At 48.5% G+C, this 23231-nt stretch overlaps 2 non-coding genes across 2 annotated transcripts; both read left to right on the top strand.

The window, feature by feature from the left end:
* The first annotated feature begins 15753 nt into the window (after nt 1-15753).
* trnat-ugu (transfer RNA threonine (anticodon UGU)) lies at nt 15754-15826 on the top strand. The gene has a single exon. It is a non-coding gene; the product is annotated as a tRNA-Thr (tRNA).
* Nucleotides 15827-22489: 6663 nt separating this feature from the next.
* trnat-ugu (transfer RNA threonine (anticodon UGU)) lies at nt 22490-22562 on the top strand. Its single transcript has one exon. It is a non-coding gene; the product is annotated as a tRNA-Thr (tRNA).
* The last annotated feature ends 669 nt before the right edge of the window (nt 22563-23231 follow it).

Here is a 23231-nt window from a genome sequence, read left to right as displayed (position 1 = left end):
GAAGGATAGAGAGAGAAATCCACAATCCCTGAAAATCTGAATTCAAATAATGTTACATTTCACTGTCAAATTCAGCCCACAGCCTAAAACACCAGCATTATTCGGAAATGAGAACAATCCTTTACACACCTTCAAATATCAGCCATTTAATTCCTGATTCAAAGTGGCCGTCACTGTTGCAATGTTGGAAATTCTGTAGGCCATTTGTGCACAGCAGGATCCCACAAGCAGCAGTGTGATAACAGCCGGCTACACCTCCTCTTCCCCTCCGATTCCCATGTTTCCCTCACTCTCCTGCGTCTATCCCTCCTGTTAATCTTATTCAGGGAGACAGATGGAGAGAAAGAGAGAGACAGAGAAATCCACTCTCAGGCCCTCACTCTCAATTCAAATGGCTGCTGCACTTTTCATTTAAGCCTCAAATTCAGGGCACTGCCCAAAACACCAGCATCATTCGGGAATTATACCGGCTTCAAGCTGAGGACATTAATTCCAGGCCTTCAGGAGAGCTTTACAGACAAGGAATTATTGATGTTTATTGATGTCAGTTGAGGGATTCCAGAGAGAGGAACATTCCTGCAGTCTGGAAATCTCAAGCACCCCTCCCCCCGTCTTTCTCCTGCTTTCCCCTATCCACCTCATCCATATTTGTTGCTTTTCCTCTCGATCTCGGATTTAATCTTGATTGAAGCGTCCTCTGAAGTGTTTCTGTCACTGTTTAAAATAACCACGTGTCACATTGGGGCACCTATTGATTAATGGTTAAAATAGAGAAAGTGTGGGGGAGAGAAAAGCAGAGGAAGATGGAGAGAAAACACAGAGAAATCCACACTCAGACCCTCAGGAAGCTGAATATTAAAGTGTCCTCATTGTTGTCCTGTAGGAAATGCTGCAGGGCACTGTATGCACAGCAAGATCCCACAGGTAGCAATGTGATAACAGCCAGATTTCCCCTCAGTCCACAGCATGGGCCAAACTCCCTCCTTAAATTCCTTTAGGGAACATTTCATTTTCCACATTATGGTCCCAGGATTGATTTTTGCAAATCAGACCTTGTGGAAGGGTGTGACTGAGAGGATTGACTCTATAGGCTGGGAGCTGGGCAGTAACTACACCCTGGAGAGCTGCAGATCCTGGGTCTCTTAAACACCGCCCCTTCCCCTCACCCTATCAGAGAGGAACATTCCTGCAGTTTGATAATATAACAATACTGACCCCATACCACAGACTCTGCACTAAACCCGGGCAACAAGAACAGGCCCCAGTCAAACTGATCAATTCCCTCCACAGCTCACACCAAACCTCACAGACAGGGCTGGAAGGAGCAAGTGACAAATGGGACTCCTTCCTGGGGCTGCTCCTTTAACCCCAGACTTTCAACCTGTTTAAAACCCCCGGGTCCCAATCCAACAGGAACTAGTTAACCCGGGGCCCCAAAGAGGAAATTAAACCTCGGGCTAAGAAACAGACACAACTCCAGTGGGACCTTTGGGTGCAGCTTGTGGACAAGGCCTCAGTCCGTCCCCTCTGGAGGAAGCTCCTGTCCAAGGATTCCTCATCCCAGACTTTCCCTCATTTCATCTTCACGATGCAGTTTTCTGGATGAAAATTCCTAAGGCAAGAGAGAGAGAGAGAAAATTGATTAAAAGGCATTGTTAAACAAAACAGCACAGCAAGACCCCAAGAATTCCCCTCGGTGACACAGACAATCTCTCAGCAATAGTCAAATACAAACAAATCGCAGTTATAAACCAGAGGCTAAAAGGGTTCAGACAGTTCCCTCCACCAGTGTGTGTCTGTGTGTCTGTCTCTTTATCTCTCTCTTTGTCTCTGTATCTCTCTCTCTCTCTGCTCCTTTCTCGGTTGCCCCATGTCCCTCTCTCTTGCTGTCTCTCTCTGTTCATATCTGTTTTTTCCCCTCTATTTTATATCTAATCTTAATTGAAATAAGCTGTGAAATATTACTGTCTCTCCATTTAAAACAACAACCAATCACATTGCTGTGTTTGGTATGTTTTTAGCTATTAAAGGTTTAAATAGAGACACATAGGGAGAGAAAGCTGGAGAGAGACAGAGAGAGACATCTAAAGAACGAAGAACAGTACAGCACAGGAACAGGCCATTCGGCCCTCCAAGCCTGCGCCGATCTTGATGCCTGCCTAAACTAAAACCTTCTGCACTTCCGGGGCCCATATCCCTCTATTCCCTTCCTATTCATGTATTTGTCAAGATGTCTCTTAAACGTCATTATCGTATCTGTTTCCACCACCTCCCCTGGCAGCAAGTTCCAGGCACTCACCACCCTCTGTGTAAAGAACTTGCCTCGCACATCCCCTCTAAACTTTGCCCCTCTCACCTTAAACCTATGTCCCCTAGTAACTGACTCTTCCACCCTGGGAAAAAGCTTCTGACTATCCACTCTGTCCATGCCGCTCATAACTTTGTAAACCTCTATCATGTCGCCCCTCCACCTCCGTCGTTCCAGTGAAAACAATCTGAGTTTTTCCAACCTCTCCTCATAGCTAATGCCCTCCAGACTAGGCAACATCCTGGTAAACCTCCTCTGTACCCTCTTCAAAGCCTCCACGTCCTTCTGGTAGTGTGGCGACCAGAATTGCACGCAATATTCTAAGTGTGCCCTAACTAAGGTTCTGTACAGCTGCAACATGACTTGCCAATTTTTATACTCTATGCCCCGACCAATGAAGGCAAGCATGCCGTATGCCTTCTTGACTACCTTATCCACCTGCGTTGCCACTTTCAGTGACCTGTGGACCTGTACGCCCAGATCTCTCTGCCTGTCAATACTCCTAAGGGTTCTGCAATTTACTGAACTCAGAACTTCAGTAAAATGAATTGAAATGGGCACCGTACATCTTATTTAATGGTAAAGCTTTACAACATTGCCCAAAGCACACGGATTATTCCATAATTATAGCAAGCCTTGAGAAACTATCGCATCTGTGATGTAATTCCTAGCTTTTGACCCTCAATGAGTTCATTTTTAAACTGATCGTCACTGTTACAATGTTGAAAAAGCTGCAGGCCATTTATACACAGCAAGATCCCACACTCGGCAGTGTGATAACAGCCGGCTGCCCCGCTCCTCCCAATTCCCTCCGTGTTTCCCCCGCTCTCCTGCCTGTCTCCCTCTTGTTACTCTCATTCAGAGAGAAAGATGGAGAGAAAGAGAGAGAGAGAGAAATCCACTCTCAGAACCTCATTCTCAATTCAAATGGCTGCTGTACATTTCATTTAACCCTCAAATTCACTGCACTGCCCAAAACACCAGCATTATTCGGGAATTATTACAAGCTTTTAGACAGCTTCACATTCAGGATGCTTAATTTAGTCCTGCGAGGTGGGGTGGGGGGTGCAGCCTGTTTGTCAGGCACCGGGAGTTGACGTGTCTGTGTCAAATTGCAAAGCTGGGCTGCTCCTTTACCCCCAGGCTTTCAACCTGTTTAAAACTCCAGTGCCCCAATCCAACAGGAACTAGTTAACCCAGGGCCCCAGAGAGGAAATTAAACCTCGGGCTAATAAACAGACACAACTCACATGGGCCCTTTGGGTGAAGCCTGTGGGTGAAGCCTGGAGGAAGGTCCTGTCCAAGGATTCCTCGTCCCAATCTTTCCCTCCTTTCATCTTCACGATGCAGTTTTCAGAATGAAAATTCCTCTGGGGAAAGGAGGAGGAAAAATTGCATTAAAATACAAAGCAAGGACATTTTTAAACAAAATAGCACAGCAAGAGCCCAGGGTTTCCTCTCTCAGTTACACAGACAATTAGCAATATTCAAATTCAATCAAATCACAGTTATAAAGCAGATTAAGGCAGAGGGAGCACACACACCCACAGATACACACCCACATACAGATGCACTCACACAGATACACATACAGATACAATCGCACACACACACAGATACACTCACAGATACACACACACAGATACACACATACAGATACACTCACACAGATACACACAGACAGACACACACAGACAGATACACACACAGATACACACCCACATACAGATACACTCACACAGATACACATACAGATACAATCGCACACACTCACAGATACACTCACAGATACACTCACAGATACACACACACAGATACACACACACATACAGATACACTCACAGATACACACACACAGATACACACCCACATACAGATACACACCCACAGATACACACACACACACACATACAGATACACTAACAGATACACACACACAGATACACACCCACATACAGATACACTCACACAGATACACACACACACATACACACACACTGTGAACCGGATTGGGGAATGTGTCTACTTTTCCCCCCCCCCAAAAATATGCTTTATTCATAACAAAATACATTTCAAAACAGTTCAAAACAGCACCAAGTTAACATTCCAGGAAGTGCAAAGGAAATCATTTTTCCTCAATACAGGAGTGAGTTGCCTCACAACCCTTCCATTCCATTTCACCTGCCATGTACAGTTTACAGCAAACCTATATTTAGTGTATACAGCCCGAGGGGTTTCCCATGGGTCTAGCCCCTTGGTTCACTATGGTGGGAGGACCTTACACTGTGATCTTTCCCCATTGAACCTTTGCCCCAAGCTTTAGTGTGTCCCTCAGCACGTAGTCTTGGACCTTGGAATGTGCCAGTCTGCAACACTCGGTGGTGGACAACTCTTTGCGCTGGAAGACCAGCAGGTTTCGGGCAGACCAAAGAGCGTCTTTCACCGAATTGATAGTCCTCCAGCAGCAGTTGATGTTTATCTCGGTGTGCGTCCCTGGCTGCTTGGGATGTACCTTGACAAAAACCACTGAACCTCTTCCCACACCTGCTTTGCAAAGACACATTCCAGAATGAGGTTTGGCAACTGTCTCTTCCGCACCGCAGCCACCTCGAGGGCTTTGTGCGGAGGGGGTGAGACTTCGGGCGTGCAGGAAGGATCTGACGGGGAGGGCCCTTCTCACCACCAGCCAAGCTACATCTTGGTGCTTGTTTGAAAGTTCTGGTGATGAGGCATTCTGCCAAATGACTTTGGCGGTCTGCTCGGGAAACCATCCGACAGGATCCACCGTTTCCTTTTCCCGTAGGGCCTTGAGGACATTCCGTGCAGACCACTGCCTGATGGATTGGTGGTCAAAGGTGTTTTCCTGCCCAGACTTTTCCACGAAGGATAGGTGGTACGGCACGGCCCAACTGCATGGAGCGTTCCGCGATAATGTGACCAGGCCCATCCTTCACAACACCGGGGACAGATAAAACCTCAGCACGTAGTGACACTTGGTGTTTGCGTACTGGGGGTCTACACACAGCTTGATGCAGCCACACACGAAGGTGGTCATCAGGATGAGGGCCACGTTGGGTACATTTTTCCCGCCCTTGTCCAGAGGTTTGAACATCGTGTCCCTCCGGACCCGGTCCATTTTAGATCCCCAGACGAAGCGGAAAATGGCTCGGGTGACTGCCACAGCGTAGGAGTGGGGTATGGGCCAGACCTGCGCCACGTAGAGCAACAACGTGAGCACCTCGCACCTGATGACCAGGTTCTTACCCACAATGGAGAGAGATCGCTGCCCTTACATTCTCAGTTTATGGTGTACCCTGGCTACTCGCTCCTCCCAGGTTTTGGTGCATGCCCCGGCCGCTCCGAACCATATCACCAGCACCTGCAGGTGGACCTGACGGTGAAGGGGACAAAGGATTGGTCAGCCCAGTTCCCAAAGAACATGGCCTCGCTCTTGCCGTGGTTAATTTTGGCTCCCGAGACCAGTGTGAACTGGTCACAGATGCTCATCTGTCTGCGCACAGACAGCGGATCCGAGCAGAAGACGGCGACGTCATCCATGTACAGGGAGGTTTTAACCTGAGTGCCTCCGCTGCCTGGGATTGTCACCCCTCTTATGCTCGCATCCTTCCTAATAGACTCAGCAAAGGTCTCAATACAGCAAACAAACAAGACCGGGGAGAGAGGACAGCCCTGTCTGACTCCAGATTGGATCGGGAAACTTTCCAATTCCCACCCATTGATTGAGACTGCACTACTGATGTTTGTGGAGAGCAGTTTGATCCAATTGCAGATTCCCTCCCCAAACCCCATTTTGGAAAGCTCGTCCATCATGTAGGTGTGCGATATCCTGGTCTTCTCCTGGTCCAGGCTGATGAGGCAGGTGTCCACTCTCCTGTCCCGTACATAGGCGATCATATCCCTGAGTAGTGTGAGACTATCAGAGATCTTCCTGCCGGGTACAGTGCAGGTCTGATCGGGGTGAATCACCAACTCCAGAGCAGACTTGACCCGACTGGCGATGATTTTGGACAGAATCTTGTAATCAACATTAAGCAGTGAGATGGGCCGCCAATTTCTGATTTTCACCCTCTCCCCCTTCCGCTTGTAAATGAGGGTGATGATGCCTTTCCTCATGGATTCTGACATGATGCCGGCCAGGAGCATACTCTCGTATACTTCCAGCAGGTCCGGGCCGACCCAGTCCCACAAAGTTAAATGCAACTCAACCGGTAAGCCTTCGCTTCCAGGAGTTTGACTCGTTTTGAAGGACCTGACGGCCTTTGTCAGCTCGTCCAGAGTTAGCGGTTTGTCCAGACTCTGCCTCATGCTGTCATATAAGATCTCCGTGATAGATGACAGGAAGGACTGGGAGGCTCTGCTGTCTGTGGGCTTCACGTTGTACAGCCCAGCATAAAAGGATTTGCTAATTCTTAGTATCTCAGACTGCGAAGACATTACCGAGCTGTCCTCTTCCTTCAGGCTGCTGATCACAGAGCTCTCTCTGTGTACCTTTTGGAAGAAGTAACACGAGCACGTCTCATCCTACTCAACGGAGCGGACTCTGAACCGGGAGATGATCTTGGAGGCCTCCGTGGCAAAGAGCGAGGCCTGCCAGCTCTTCACCTCTTTGAGATCCTCCTTGACTTCGACCCCCATCGACTGCAGCCGGAGCAGATTCTGCATTCTTTTCTGGAGTCGGGACATTTCCCTCTGTCTCTCTCTCACCCTCTGAACCCCTTTGAGGTTAAAGACCCTCTTGATGTTCTCATTGATCGCTTCCCACCAGTGAACCAGAGACTCAAAGAGGGGTTTCACGGTTCTCCACCCTTTGTAGTCCCTTTTGAGTTCCTCAATGTTCTCTGGGGTCAGCAGTGTAGCATTGATCTTCCACGTCCCCCTGCCAACCCGCTGGTCGTCCTGTAAATGACAGTAGGCCAGTAAGAGGCAATGGTCAGAGAAAAGCACTGGTTTGACGTCGGTGGATCTGACCATGAAAGCACGGGACACAAACAGGAAGTCAATCCTGGAATGGGCAGACCTGTCCGGTCTTGACATCGTGCAGCTTGGCATCTTTTACTGTTTCCATTAGGAATCTGGACGTAGAGTCCAGTTTGCTGTCGTCTCTGCCGGATCGTCCAGCCACATCAATGATGCAGTTGTAGTCACCGCCTAGAGTGAACGGCCTGGACGTCACCAGCAGCAGTGGGAGCTGCTGGAGGACGGTCAGTCTCTCGCTGTATTGGACCGGGGAGTACACGTTGATTAACCGGAGCGGAGCATTGTTGTACATGACATCTGCTACGAGGAGGCGACTGCCCACCAGCTCCTTAACTTCAGAGATGGTGAAGTTTCCTCTCCACAGCAGAATCCCCAGGCCGGAGGAACGGGAATCATTTCCCCCCTGACCAGATCGATGGCCCGTGGGACCACGATCGCATAGTGGTCTTAACGCTACGCACATTAATTCGACAGTCCATTCACCCTCCAACTGGATCCTCATCCCCAGGGACTCAAAGGAAGAAAGTGCAGGGCTACAGGGAGAAGGTGGGGAACGGCACTGAGTAAATTGCTCTGTTGGAGAGCCAGCGCAGACACAATGGGCCGAATGGCCACCTCTGTGCTGTAAGAATTCAGTGATTCTCTGACAATGCGAATGCATAAGTGACTCTGATCCCATTCTTCAAACACACAGCACTAACTGGGCAATGTAACTACACCCTGGAGAGCTGCAGATCCTGGGTCTCTTAAACACCGCCCCTTCCCCTCACCCTATCAGAGAGGAACATTCCTGCAGTTTGATAATATAACAATACTGACCCCATACCACAGACTCTGCACTAAACCCGGGCAACAAGAACAGGCCCCAGTCAAACTGATCAATTCCCTCCACAGCTCACACCAAACCTCACAGACAGGGCTGGAAGGAGCAAGTGACAAATGGGACTCCTTCCTGGGGCTGCTCCTTTAACCCCAGACTTTCAACCTGTTTAAAACCCCCGGGTCCCAATCCAACAGGAACTAGTTAACCCGGGGCCCCAGAGAGGAAATTAAACCTCGGGCTAAGAAACAGACACAACTCCAGTGGGACCTTTGGGTGCAGCTTGTGGACAAGGCCTCAGTCCGTCCCCTCTGGAGGAAGCTCCTGTCCAAGGATTCCTCATCCCAGACTTTCCCTCATTTCATCTTCACGATGCAGTTTTCTGGATGAAAATTCCTAAGGCAAGAGAGAGAGAGAGAAAATTGATTAAAAGGCATTGTTAAACAAAACAGCACAGCAAGACCCCAAGAATTCCCCTCGGTGACACAGACAATCTCTCAGCAATAGTCAAATACAAACAAATCGCAGTTATAAACCAGAGGCTAAAAGGGTTCAGACAGTTCCCTCCACCAGTGTGTATCTGTGTGTCTGTCTCTTTATCTCTCTCTTTGTCTCTGTATCTCTCTCTCTCTCTGCTCCTTTCTCGGTTGCCCCGTGTCCCTCTCTCTTGCTGTCTCTCTCTGTTCATATCTGTTTTTTCCCCTCTATTTTATATCTAATCTTAATTGAAATAAGCTGTGAAATATTACTGCCTCTCCATTTAAAACAACAACCAATCACATTGCTGTGTTTGGTATGTTTTTAGCTATTAAAGGTTTAAATAGAGACACACAGGGAGAGAAAGCTGGAGAGAGACAGAGAGAGACATCTAAAGAACGAAGAACAGTACAGCACAGGAACAGGCCATTCGGCCCTCCAAGCCTGCGCCGATCTTGATGCCTGCCTAAACTAACGCCTTCTGCACTTCCGGGGCCCATATCCCTCTATTCCCTTCCTATTCATGTATTTGTCAAGATGTCTCTTAAACGTCTCTATGGTACCTGCTTCCACCACCTCCCCCGTCAGCAAGTTCCAGGCACTCACCACCCTCTGTGTAAAGAACTTGCCTCGCACATCCCCTCTAAACTTTGCCCCTCTCACCTTAAACCTATGTCCCCTAGTAACTGACTCTTCCACCCTGGGAAAAAGCTTCTGACTATCCACTCTGTCCATGCCGCTCATAACTTTGTAAACCTCTATCATGTCGCCCCTCCACCTCCGTCGTTCCAGTGAAAACAATCTGAGTTTTTCCAACCTCTCCTCATAGCTAGTGCCCTCCAGACTAGGCAACATCCTGGTAAACCTCCTCTGTACCCTCTTCAAAGCCTCCACGTCCTTCTGGTAGTGTGGCGACCAGAATTGCACGCAATATTCTAAGTGTGCCCTAACTAAGGTTCTGTACAGCTGCAACATGACTTGCCAATTTTTATACTCTATGCCCCGACCGATGAAGGCAAGCATGCCGTATGCCTTCTTGACTACCTTATCCACCTGCGTTGCCACTTTCAGTGACCTGTGGACCTGTACGCCCAGATCTCTCTGCCTGTCAATACTCCTAAGGGTTCTGCAATTTACGGAACTCAGAACTTCAGTAAAATGAATTGAAATGGGCACCGTACATCTTATTTAATGGTAAAGCTTTGCAACATTGCCCAAAGCACACGGATTATTCCATAATTATAGCAAGCCTTGAGAAACTATCGCATCTGTGATGTAATTCCTAGCTTTTGACCCTCAATGAGTTCATTTTTAAACTGATCGTCACTGTTGCAATGTTGAAAAAGCTGCAGGCCATTTATACACAGCAAGATCCCACACTCGGCAGTGTGATAACAGCCGGCTGCCCCGCTCCTCCCAATTCCCTCCGTGTTTCCCCCGCTCTCCTGCCTGTCTCCCTCTTGTTACTCTCATTCAGAGAGAAAGATGGAGAGAAAGAGAGAGAGAGAGAAATCCACTCTCAGAACCTCATTCTCAATTCAAATGGCTGCTGTACATTTCATTTAACCCTCAAATTCACTGCACTGCCCAAAACACCAGCATTATTCGGGAATTATTACAAGCTTTTAGACAGCTTCACATTCAGGATGCTTAATTTAGTCCTGCGAGGTGGGGTGGGGGGTGCAGCCTGTTTGTCAGGCACCGGGAGTTGACGTGTCTGTGTCAAATTGCAAAGCTGGGCTGCTCCTTTACCCCCAGGCTTTCAACCTGTTTAAAACTCCAGTGCCCCAATCCAACAGGAACTAGTTAACCCAGGGCCCCAGAGAGGAAATTAAACCTCGGGCTAATAAACAGACACAACTCACATGGGCCCTTTGGGTGAAGCCTGTGGGTGAAGCCTGGAGGAAGCTCCTGTCCAAGGATTCCTCGTCCCAATCTTTCCCTCCTTTCATCTTCACGATGCAGTTTTCAGAATGAAAATTCCTCTGGGGAAAGGAGGAGGAAAAATTGCATTAAAATACAAAGCAAGGACATTTTTAAACAAAATAGCACAGCAAAAGCCCAGGGTTTCCTCTCTCAGTTACACAGACAATTAGCAATATTCAAATTCAATCAAATCACAGTTATAAAGCAGATTAAGGCAGGGGGAGCACACACACCCACAGATACACACCCACATACAGATACACTCACACAGATACACATACAGATACAATCACACACACTCACAGATACACTCACAGATACACTCACAGATACACACACACAGATACACTCACACAGATACACATACAGATACAATCGCACACACACACAGATACACACACACAGATACACACAGACAGATACACACAGACAGATACACACAGACAGATACACACACAGATACACACCCACATACAGATACACTCACACAGATACACATACAGATACAATCGCACACACTCACAGATACACTCACAGATACACTCACAGATACACACACACAGATACACACACACATACAGATACACTCACACAGATACACATACAGATACAATCGCACACACTCACAGATACACACACACAGATACACACAGACAGATACACACAGACAGATACACACAGACAGATACACACCCACATACAGATACCTCTTTTGGGCCTCCTTATCTCGAGAGACAATGGATACGCGCCTGGAGGTGGTCAGTGGTTTGTGAAGCAGCGCCTGGAGTGGCTATAAAGGCCAATTCTGGAGTGACAGGCTCTTCCATAGGTGCTGCAGAGAAATTTGTTTGTTGGGGCTGTTGCACAGTTGGCTCTCCCCTTGCGCCTCTGTCTTTTTTCCTGCCAACTACTAAGTCTCTTCGACTCGCCACAATTTAGCCCTGTCTTTATGGCTGCCCGCCAGCTCTGGCGAATGCTGGCAACTGACTCCCACGACTTGTGATCAATGTCACACGATTTCATGTCGCGTTTGCAGACGTCTTTATAACGGAGACATGGACGGCCGGTGGGTCTGATACCAGTGGCAAGCTCGCTGTACAATGTGTCTTTGGGGATCCTGCCATCTTCCATGCGGCTCACATGGCCAAGCCATCTCAAGCGCCGCTGACTCAGTAGTGTGTATAAGCTGGGGGTGTTGGCCGCTTCAAGGACTTCTGTGTTGGAGATATAGTCCTGCCACCTGATGCCAAGTATTCTCCGAAGGCAGCGAAGATGGAATGAATTGAGACGTCGCTCTTGGCTGGCATACAGATACACTCACACAGATACACATACAGATACAATCGCACACACTCACAGATACACTCACAGATACACTCACAGATACACACACACAGATACACACCCACATACAGATACACACCCACAGATACACACACACACACACATACAGATACACTAACACAGATACACACACACACATACACACACACTGTGAACCGGATTGGGGAATGTGTCTACTTTTCCCCCCCCCAAAAATATGCTTTATTCATAACAAAATACATTTCAAAACAGTTCAAAACAGCACCAAGTTAACATTCCAGGAAGTGCAAAGGAAATCATTTTTCCTCAATACAGGAGTGAGTTGCCTCACAACCCTTCCATTCCATTTCACCTGCCATGTACAGTTTACAGCAAACCTATATTTGGTGCATACAGCCCGAGGGGTTTCCCAGGGGTCCAGCCCCTTGGTTCACTATGGTGGGAGGACCTTACACTGTGATCTTTCCCCATTGAACCTTTGCCCCAAGCTTTAGTGCGTCCCTCAGCACGTAGTCTTGGACCTTGGAATGTGCCAGTCTGCAACACTCGGTGGTGGACAACTCTTTGCGCTGGAAGACCAGCAGGTTTCGGGCAGACCAAAGAGCGTCTTTCACCGAATTGATAGTCCTCCAGCAGCAGTTGATGTTTATCTCGGTGTGCGTCCCTGGCTGCTTGGGATGTACCTTGACAAAAACCACTGAACCTCTTCCCACACCTGCTTTGCAAAGACACATTCCAGAATGAGGTTTGGCAACTGTCTCTTCCCCACCGCAGCCACCTCGAGGGCATTGTGCGGAGGGGGTGAGACTTCGGGCGTGCAGGAAGGATCTGACGGGGAGGGCCCTTCTCACCACCAGCCAAGCTACGTCTTGGTGCTTGTTTGAAAGTTCTGGCGATGAGGCATTCCGCCAAATGACTTTGACGGTCTGCTCGGGAAACCATCCGACAGGATCCACCGTTTCCTTTTCCCGTAGGGCCTTGAGGACATTCCGTGCAGACCACTGCCTGATGGATTGGTGGTCAAAGGTGTTTTCCTGCCCAGACTTTTCCACGAAGGATAGGTGGTACGGCACGGTCCAACTGCATGGAGCGTTCCGCGATAATGTGACCAGGCCCATCCTTCACAACACCGGGGACAGATAAAACCTCAGCACGTAGTGACACTTGGTGTTTGCGTACTGGGGGTCTACACACAGCTTGATGCAGCCACACACGAAGGTGGTCATCAGGATGAGGGCCACGTTGGGTACATTTTTCCCGCCCTTGTCCAGAGGTTTGAACATCGTGTCCCTCCGGACCCGGTCCATTTTAGATCCCCAGACAAAGCGGAAAATGGCTCGGGTGACTGCCACAGCGCAGGAGTGGGGTATGGGCCAGACCTGCGCCACGTAGAGCAACAACGTGAGCACCTCGCACCTGATGACCAGGTTCTTACCCACAATGGAGAGAGATCGCTGCCCTTACATTCTCAGTTTATGGTGTACCCTGGCTACTCGCTCCTCCCAGGTTTTGGTGCATGCCCCGGCCGCTCCGAACCATATCACCAGCACCTGCAGGTGGACCTGACGGTGAAGGGGACAAAGGATCGGTCAGCCCAGTTCCCAAAGAACATGGCCTCGCTCTTGCCGTGGTTAATTTTGGCTCCCGAGACCAGTGTGAACTGGTCACAGATGCTCATCAGTCTGCGCACGGACAGCGGATCCGAGCAGAAGACAGCGACGTCATCCATGTACAGGGAGGTTTTAACCTGAGTGCCTCCGCTGCCTGGGATTGTCACCCCTCTTATGCTCGCATCCTTCCTAATAGACTCAGCAAAGGTCTCAATACAGCAAACAAACAAGACCGGGGAGAGAGGACAGCCCTGTCTGACTCCAGATTGGATCGGGAAACTTTCCAATTCCCACCCATTGATTGAGACTGCACTACTGATGTTTGTGGAGAGCAGTTTGATCCAATTGCAGATTCCCTCTCCAAACCCCATTTTGGAAAGCACGTCCACCATGTAGGTGTGCGATATCCTGGTCTTCTCCTGGTCCAGGCTGATGAGGCAGGTGTCCACTCTCCTGTCCCGTACATAGGTGATCATATCCCTGAGTAGTGTGAGACTATCAGAGATCTTCCTGCCGGGTACAGTGCAGGTCTGATCAGGGTGAATCACCAACTCCAGAGCAGACTTGACCCGACTGGCGATGATTTTGGACAGAATCTTGTAGTCAACATTAAGCAGTGAGATGGGCCGCCAATTTCTGATTTTCACCCTCTTCCCCTTCCGCTTGTAAATGAGGGTGATGATGCCTTTCCTCATGGATTCTGACATGATGCCGGCCAGGAGCATACTCTCGTATACTTCCAGCAGGTCCGGGCCGACCCAGTCCCACAAAGTTAAATGCAACTCAACCGGTAAGCCTTCGCTTCCAGGAGTTTGACTCGTTTTGAAGGACCTGACGGCCTTTGTCAGCTCGTCCAGAGTTAGCGGTTTGTCCAGACTCTGCCTCATGCTGTCATATAAGATCTCCGTGATAGATGACAGGAAGGACTGGGAGGCTCTGCTGTCTGTGGGCTTCACGTTGTACAGCCCAGCATAAAAGGATTTGCTAATTCTTAGTATGTCAGACTGCGAAGACATTACCGAGCTGTCCTCTTCCTTCAGGCTGCTGATCACAGAGCTCTCTCTGTGTACCTTTTGGAAGAAGTAACGCGAGCACGTCTCATCCTGCTCAACGGAGTGGACTCTGGACCGGGAGATGATCTTGGAGGCCTCCTTGGCAAAGAGCGAGACCTGCCGGCTCTTCACCTCTTTGAGATCCTCCTTGACTTCGACCCCCATCGACTGCAGCCGGAGCAGATTCTGCATTCTTTTCTGGAGTCGGGACATTTCCCTCTGTCTCTCTCTCACCCTCTGAACCCCTTTGAGGTTAAAGACCCTCTTGATGTTCTCATTGATCGCTTCCCACCAGTGAACCAGAGACTCAAAGAGGTGTTTCACGGTTCTCCAACCTCTGTAATCCCTTTTGAGTTCCTCAACGTTCTCTGGGGTTAGCAGTGTAACATTCAGTTTCCATGTCCCCCTGCCAACCCGCTGGTCATTCTGTAAATGACAGTCGGCCAGGAAGAGGCAGTGGTCAGAGTAAAACAGCGGCTTGACGTCGGTGGATCTGACCATGAAAGCACGGGACACAAACAGGAAGTCAATCCTGGAATGGGCAGACCTGTCCGGTCTTGACATCGTGCAGCTTGGCATCTTTTACTGTTTCCATTAGGAATCTGGACGTAGAGTCCAGTTTACTGTCGTCTCTGCCGGATCGTCCAGCCACATCAATGATGTAGTTGAAGTCACCGCCTAGAGTGACCGGCCTGGACGTCACCAGCAGCAGTGGGAGCTGTTGGAGGACGGTCAGTCTCTCGCTGTATTGGACCGGGGAGTACACGTTGATTAACCGGAGCGGAGCATTGTTCCACATGACATCTGCTACGAGGAGGCGACTGCCCACCACCTCCTTAACTTCAGAGATGGTGAAGTTTCCTCCCCACAGCAGAATCCCCAGGCCGGAGGAACGGGAATCATTTTCCCCCCCTGACCAGATCGATGGCCCGTGGGACCACGATCGCATAGTGGGCTTAACGCTACGCACATTAATTCTCCAGTCCATTCACCCTCCAGCTGGATCCTCATCCCCAGGGACTCAAAGGAAGAAAGTGCAGGGCTACAGGGAGAAGGTGGGGAACGGCACTGAGTAAATTGCTCTGTTGGAGAGCCAGCGCAGACACAATGGGCCGAATGGCCACCTCTGTGCTGTAAGAATTCAGTGATTCTCTGATAATGCGAATGCATAAGTGACTCTGATCCCATTCTTCAAACACACAGCCCTAACTGGGCAATGTTCAGTCTCTTGCAGCAGGTGGCTCCATAGCTCAGGGGTTAGAGCACTGGTCTTGTAAACCAGGGGTCGTGAGTTCAAATCTCACTGGGGCCTTTGTGTATTGATTCAATATTTAAAAACTCACCATCAAACAGCAAATCATTTCTATTCAAATATTAAACTGTTCTGATGCTGATCCTGGAGCAACAGGTTCTCTTGACCTCCATTTCTCCTTCTGTGACAGCCCAACCTGCTCTCTCTCCCTCCTCTTCCCCCTCTCTCAGTAACCAGAGGCCAGAGATTAAATGGGGAAAGATTCTGGTGCAGAAGGAGGCCATTCGGCCCATCATGCTGGCTGTAAAAGAGTTTTTTTAGTCTCATCCCATCTTCCAGCTCTTGGCAACAATTGGCCAAAGAGCCAGTGGATGAGGAGGTTGTTTTTTACACAGTGAGTTGTTGTGATCTGGAACTCACTGCCTGAAAGGCCGGTGGAAGCAGATTCAATGGAATTACACAGAAACAGGGCATTCGGCCCAGCATGTCTGTGCTGGTGTTAATGCTCCACACGAGCCTCCTCCCACCCCTCTCCATCTCACCCCATCAACATATCCTTCGATTCCCTTCTCCCTCTTATGTTTATCCATCTTCCCCTTTAAATGTATCGATACTATTCACCACAACCACTCCCAGTGTTAGCGAGTTCCACATTCTCAGCACTCTCTGGGGAAAGAGGTTTCTCCTGAATTGCTGATTTGAACAGCAAGTTTCAAAAGGGAACTGGATAAATAGTGAAAAGGAAACATTTGAAGGTCTGTGGGGAAAGAGCAAGGGGGGGTGGGTGGTGGTGGGAGAAATTGGATAGGACTTCCAAAGAGACAGCACAGGCAGGATGGGCTGAATGGTCTCCCTGTGGAACGTATTTTTCTTGTATTTTGTTAATTCTTCTGATGTGGGTGTCACTGGTAAGACCAACATTGTTACCCATCCCTAACTGACCTTGAGAAGGTGGTGGTGAGCTGAGGTCGTGGGTTCGGAAGGTGCTGTCTAAGGAGCCTTGGTGAGTTGCTGCAGTGCATCTTGTAGATGGTATACACTGCTGCTACTGTGGGACAGGGGTGGAGGGAGTGAATGTTGAAGGTGGTGGAAGGGGTGCTGATCAAGCAGGCTGCTTTGTCCTGGATGGTGTCGAGCTTCTTGAGTGTTGTTGGAGCTGCACCCATCCAGGCAAGTGGAGAGTATTCCATCACACTCCTGACTTGTGCCTTGTAGATGGTGGACAGGCATTGGGGAGACAGGAGGTGAGTGAATCGCCATCGTGTTCCTAGCCTCTGACCTGCTCTTGTAGCCACAGTATTTATGTGGCTGGTCCAGTTCAGTTTCTGGTCAATGGTAACCCCCAGTGTGTTGATAATGGGGGGATTCAGTGATGACAATGCCATTCATTGAATGCCAAGGGGAGATGGGGAGATTCTCTCTTATTGAAGATGGTCATTTCCTGGCACTTGTGTGGTGTGAATGTTACTTGCCACTTATCAGCCCAAGCCTGAATGCTGTCCAGTTCTTGCTGCATATGGACATGGACTGTTTCAGTATCTGAGGAGTTACGAACAGTACTGAACATCATAGAATCACCAGTGAACATCCCTATTTCTGACATTACGATGGAGGGCAGGTCATTGATGAAGCTGAAGATGATTGGGCCTCGGACACTACCCTGAGGAACTCCTGCAGTGATGTCCTGGGACTGAGATGATTGACCTCCAACAACCACAATCATCTTGCTTTGTGCAAGGTACGACACCAGCCAGCGGAGGGTTTTCCCCCTGATTCCCATTGACTCCAGTTTTGCTAGGGCTCCTTGAAGCCAGTCTCGGTCAAATGCTGCATTGATGTCCAGGGCAGTCACTCTCACCTCACCTTTGGAGTTCAGCTGTTTTGTCCATGTTTGAACCAAGGCTGTAATGAAGCCAGGTACCGGCCCTGGCAGGACCCAAACTGAGCGTCACTGAAAAGGTTATTGCTGAGTAAGTGCCGCTTGATGGCACTGTCGACAACCCCTTCCATCACTTTACTGATGATTGAGAGTAGACTGATGAGGCAATAATTGGCTGGGTTGGACTTGTCCTGCTTTTTGTGGGCAGGACATACCTGGGCAATTTTCCACATTGCTGGGTAGATGCCAGTGTTGTAGCTGTACTGGAACAGCTTGGCTAGGGGCGTGGCCCATTCTGGAGCACAAATCCTCAGTACTATTGTTGGAATATTGTCAGGGCCCATTGCCTTTGCAGTATCCAGTGCCTTCAGCCGTTTCTAAATATCACGTGGAGAGAATCGGAATGGCTGAAGACTGGCATCTGAGATGCTGGAGACCTCAGGAGGAGGCCGAGATGGATCATCCACTCAGCACTTCTGGCTGGGGATTGTTGCGAATGCTTCAGCCTTGTCTTTCGCACTGATGTGCTGGGTTCCACCATCATTGAGGATGGGGGTATTTGAGGAGCCTCCTTCTCCTTCGATTAGTTGTTTAATTGTCCACCAACATTCACGACTGGATGTAGCAGGACTGCAGAGCTTTGATGTGATTTGTTGGATTTGGGATGGTTTCACTCTGTCTATTACATGCTGCTTCTGCTGGATTGTTGAGTGATGAAGGATTGTGAAGGTGCAATAAAAACAGAAAGTACTGGAAATGCTCAGATGCGTTCTGACGAAAGGTCAGTGATCTGAAACATTAACGCTGTTTCTCTCTCCGCAGATGCTGCTAAACCTGCTGAATATTTCCAGTACTTCCTGTTTTCATTTCAGATTTCCAGACTCCGCAGTATTTTGCGGTTATATTTTCATTGTGAAGGTGTGTTTGGATCAAACCTTCTTGTTAAAAACATTAAGCATTAAAATAGGATTTTGCAGGGCAGGTGGTTTCATAACTTGCAGGTTGGCGCACTGGTCTTATAAAGCAGAGGTCAAAAGGTCACATTTCACTGGGACCTGGTTTCAGTTGTTTTTCTAAGATCCCTGTTTATTGATCAGCAGGAATGTGTTGGTGTGTGAACAGAGCACTTTATTAATGGTCAACATTGTTCCCAAAGCAGCAGAAATGCACAGATTCCATCACTTCCAACATTCCTACTCGCTTACTCTCACTGTCTCTGTCTCTCTGTTACAGGAACAGGAGGAGGCCATTCACCTCCTTGATCCTGTTCCCCATTCAATGACATCTCAGCTGATCTGGATCTTAAACCCATCTGCCTGCCTTGGTTCCGTCACCTTTAATCCCCGTGTCTAACAAAAATCGATCAATCTCAGTTTGGACATTTTGATCTGAGCCCCAGCCTCACCAGCTGGACAATTGGCACAGGGAGAAGCAGATTCGAAGGTTAACTGTGTGTGTGAAAGAGTGGCGTGAGAGGCAGGGGTTTCACTTCCTGGGCCACTGGTACCAGTACTGGGGAAAGAGGGAGCTGCTCCACTGGGACGGGCTCCACTTAAACCGGGCTGGGATCAGTGTCCCGGTGAATGGAATAACTAGGACACTGGGTCAAAATCCTGAAACTCCCTCCCTAACAGCACTGTGGGTGTACCTACAGCACACGGACTGCAGCGGTTCAAGAAGGCAGCTCACCATCACCTTCTCAAGGACAATCAGGGATGGGCAACAAATGCCAGGCCTTGGCAGCGACACAGTCCCAGAATGGATGATTCAAAGAGAAAATCCCCGTTCCTCCTTCAAGAAAAAACACCGCCAGCAATACAGAAAGCTCAGCGATCTGCTAATGGGATCTTGCTGTGTATAAATCTGCCTCCATCTCCATGCAGCACAACTTGCTCAAGGACATTTGAAGATCTGGACAGCACCTCTGCTGCTGCAAGCCCCCGGATAGTCCAGTACCAATGAGGAAGCTATTTGACTGCAATGGCATCACACAGATCTCAATTAAAGAATTCTGAAGCTTTTACATATTGATCTTTCTTTTCATTGCTGGGGTGTGGGGTAGAGGGAGGGGCTGAGTGGGAGTGTTGTTGGGGAATTGTATGAACTGGGGCTCCTTTCAGTGCCTGTGGGGTGTGTGGGGCTGATTTGGGGGTCAATGTTCCACAGTTGGTGCAGCAGTGCCAGAGGGGTCCAGGCTTCAAACTAACTGCTCTCCGCCACCCTCAGGTAAAGATGCAGCTCGCAGGATGACAGACCAACTTTGGAAGGACGAGAGAATTCACGGCATGCAAAGTGGATATTCGACCTTGAGGGGCTGCACTCCAGCTGGCTCTTGAACTGGAGCGGTCTCCACCTATCACATTTCCCACACTCATCGCTTTCTCGCTCACCCTCCTCCATTTGCACACATTCACGTTCTCTCTGTTCTTCTCACTCCTCCCTCCCTCTCTCACTTTCCCTGACTCTCTGTTGCATTCCCTCCCTCACACTCCCCACTTTAATTTCTCTCTCAGTTATCTCTTTGTCTCACTGTCACATTCCATCTCTCCCTCTCAGAGACCCTCCCTATCTCTCTCACACATTCCCTCTCTCACATTTCTCTATTTCACGCTCTCTCTCTCAACAACAACAAACTATATTTATATCGCGACCTTAAAGCAGTAAAATGTCCAAAGCACTTCACAGGAGTTTATGAAACAGAATCAGACACTGAGCCACATAAGTAGATATTCGGACAGGTGAGCAACAGCCTGGTGAAAGGAGCAGGTTTTTAGCAGCGTTTTAATGATAGAGATGGGGAGGTTTAGGGAGTGAATTCCAGAGGTTAGGGCCCAGGCAGCTGAAGACACGGCCACCAATGGTGAAGTGATTAAAATCCGGATGTGGAAGAGGCCAGGTTTGGAGGAGCGCAGAGATCTCTGAGGGTTGTAGTGGCTGGAAGAGGTTACGGAGATCGGGAGGGTTGTTGGGGCTGGAAAAGGTTTACAGAGATAAGGAGGGGTGTTTTAACCAATAAGCCTCCTCCCTCCCGTTCTTCCTCTCACCCCAAAAACATATCCTTCTATTCCCTTCTCCCTCATGTGTTTATCCAGCTTCCCTTTAAATGTGTCTGTACTGTTCACTACAACCACTCCCTGTGGGAGCGAGTTCCACATTCTCACCAATCTCTGGGTAAAGAAGTTTCTCCTGAATTCCTTATTGTAATGGTAACTTTCCAAAGGGGAATCACATAAATACTTGAAAAGGAAACATTTACAGGGCTTTGAGGAAAGAGCGGAGTGGAAGTGGGAGTAATTGGATCGTTCTTTCAAAGAGCTAGCACATGAATGATGGGCCGAATGGCCTCCTTCTCTGCTCCACCATGCTGGCATTCTTCTGTGATGATTCATCGTGAATGTTTATTTCACCCCCACCTCCTGGGTAAAAACGACAGCATTATAATCTACAGTTTCCATCACCAGTCTGAATCTCACCTCTTTCATGTTTAGTCTGAAACAAACCAATACATCCTGATATTCCACATTCCTGCCTTTGATTCACAAGATGTGGGGAAGGAAGTAAGATTGGGTTTTTAACCAATAATTCATCCTGTGACCATTTGTTTTAACCCCGAGTGCCAGTCTGTAAATTATCAAATTCACAGAACTCAATATCAGTGGGATTTGAACTCCCAATGTGTGAACTCTTCACCTGCACCCAGAACCACTCTGCTGTAATAGTGGTTATGTTACTGCATTAGTAATCCAGAGACCTGGACTCATGATCTGGAGACATGAGTTTAAATCTCACAGCAGTTGGGGAATTTAAACCCACTTCAGTCAATCTGAAATAAAAAGCTCCTCTCAGTAATGGTGACCATGAAACTACTGGATTGTCAGAAAAACTCATCTGATTCACTAATGTCCTTCAGGGAAGGAAATCTGCCCTCCTTACCCGGTCAGGCCTATATGTGACTCCAGACCCACAGTCAATGTGGGTGACTCTTAGCTGCCCTCGGAAATGGCCCAGCAAGACACTCCGCTGTATTTAGGGAGATGATTCACCATCACCTTCTCACGGGCAGTAATTGCTGGTTTTATCAGTGACGTCCACATCCCGTGACTGAATAATAAAAGCAGAAACTGCAAGAGTAACAACACGTTAGGTTAACCTGAATCAGGTGGAACATTTTTCTATTCTTCAGATTGCTTTAGATTTGAGTTTCAAACAGCTTCATTTCCAGATCAATCCTTAAACAACACACACCAGATAGAGACAGAGAGAGAGAAGGAAAGTTAGCGAGAGAGAAAGAGACAAGGAAATAAAGGGAGGAAGATAGAGACAGGATGTGAGAGGTTCAGAGACAGTGAAAGAAGGAAAGTTGGAGGGAGAGATACTAAAGGAGAGAGATACAGAGAAAGTGAGACATAGAGAGAAAGCGAGAGATACTTAGAAAAAGTGAGATCCAGACCGAAAGTGACAGAGACAGAGAGAAAAATGAAAGATCGAGGGCGAGAAAGTGAGAGGGACACAGAAAAAGAGAGAGAAAGAGACAAAGGTAGAGAGACAAAGAGAGAAAAACTGAAAGAGACAGAGAAAGGAAAAAGAGAGACTGAAACACAGAAAGACAACACATGTTCGAGAGACTCACAGAGATAGAGTCAGAGTAATAGAGTTGCTCTGGGAGGTTTTATGAATGGAAAGGCATTTTCGATCACAATATTGTTGTTGTGAAGTGAATACTGAAGAGATTGAGGCAGGAATTTGGGGAATGAGTCACAATCTGAGTGTTTACTTGATGCCCCAACTCAGTCATCAAACACACAGCACTAATTGGGGGCAGTCCAACGATGCTGTAGCCGCATGTCTCCATAGCTCAGGAGTTTGAGCACTGGTCTTGTAAACCAGCGGTCATGAGTTCAAATCTCATTGGGGCCAAAGTGTCCTTTAGCTCACTTCAAAATTTTCAAGTATTCACTTTTCTGTTAAACAGCTGAAACCAACCCTGGAACAACAGGCTCACTGCCTGTAACAGAATACAGTAACTAAATTGGAAGTACAAGCAAATCGCTGTTTCACCTGGAAGGAGTATTTGGACAGTGGGAAGGAGGGAGGTGCAAGGACCGATGTTACATCTCCTGTGCTTGAACAGGAAGGAGCCTGGAGAAGCGTTGCGGGTGATTGAAGAGTAGACCAGGGTGTCACAATGAGAGCTGGGATCATAGGATGGGAGTAGAACATATGGTTGTTGGTGGATTTAGCCGGATGTGGCAGTAATGTTGGAGGGTGATGTGGTGGCTGGTGGGATGGAAGGTGAGGACAGGGGGAACCTTATCGTGGGTCTGGCAGGGAGGGGAAGGGGTGAAGGCAGTAATGTGGGAAATGGGATGGACATGGTCGAGGGCCCTGTTCACCACCGTGGAGGGGAATCCTCAACTGAGGTAAAATGGAGACATTTCAGAAGCACTGGTGTGGAAGGTAGCATCATGGGAACAGATGGAACGGAGGTGGAGAGACTGGGAGAATAGAACAGAGTTTTTCCAGGAGACAGGGTGGCAGGAAGTATAATCAAGATTTTGGAAAGGTGCAGAAGTAACAGGGCTGTTG

This window comes from Heterodontus francisci, chromosome 39, assembly GCF_036365525.1.
Source record: "Heterodontus francisci isolate sHetFra1 chromosome 39, sHetFra1.hap1, whole genome shotgun sequence".
Taxonomy (NCBI): domain Eukaryota; kingdom Metazoa; phylum Chordata; class Chondrichthyes; order Heterodontiformes; family Heterodontidae; genus Heterodontus; species Heterodontus francisci.
This window is presented reverse-complemented; position numbering and strand designations above follow the sequence as displayed.